Raw genomic sequence first — 838 nt, 5'->3', positions numbered from 1 at the left:
GCCAAACTGGATAAACACTGCAACGTTGAGGCAAGGTCTGAAGGCCGGTTATATACTGCAGGATCCTCCTGATGATGAGATGCGCCTCAGGTGTGTCGAAGGCTCAGCTCAGGAGGATCCACGGCGAACTCTGCTGGAGAAAGGTGGAACTTCTCCAGATCCCAACAGCACCCCCCTCTCAACGACCGCCTCTTGGCGGTCCAGAAGACGTCGACGGGAGGGAGCGCTCATACTCCTCGATAAGAGATGGGTCGAGGATGTAGGAGCCAGGAACCCACTGGCGATCCTCCGGACCGTAGCCCTCCCAATCGACGAGGTACTGCCAACCGTGACCTCGCCGACGGGAGTCCACGATCCGGCGGACGGTGAAGGCAGGATGTCCATCGACTTCCAGGGCAGGTGGAGGGGAGTCGGATGGAGGGCACAAAGGACTAGAGATCACAGGTTTGACTTGGGAGACGTGGAACGTGGCATGGATGCGAAGAGTAGGGGGAAGTTGCAGGCGTATGGCTGACGGATTAATCACCTGGGCAATCTTATACGGACCAATGTATCTAGGAGATAGCTTTCGAGACATCCCCTTGAGGGGAATGTCCCGAGTGGAGAGCCATACCTCCTGACCAACGGTGTACTCTGGGGCGGGAGGTCTCCTAGAATCAGCGAAGCGTTTTGTTGTTTCCGAGGAGCGGTTGAGTGTAGCGATGGTGTCTCTCCAGATACGTTGACATCGGCTGATGTGGTGGTTGACTGATTGACCCGAAATCTCTCTCTCGTCTGCGGGAAAAAGAGGAGGTTTATAACCAAGACTAACCTGAAAAGGTGCCGGTGGAAGCTGACT

Source organism: Cyprinodon variegatus, unplaced genomic scaffold (assembly GCF_000732505.1).
Source record: "Cyprinodon variegatus isolate N-32 unplaced genomic scaffold, C_variegatus-1.0 Scaffold1464, whole genome shotgun sequence".
NCBI classification, from domain to species: Eukaryota; Metazoa; Chordata; class Actinopteri; order Cyprinodontiformes; family Cyprinodontidae; genus Cyprinodon; species Cyprinodon variegatus.
This window is presented reverse-complemented; position numbering follows the sequence as displayed.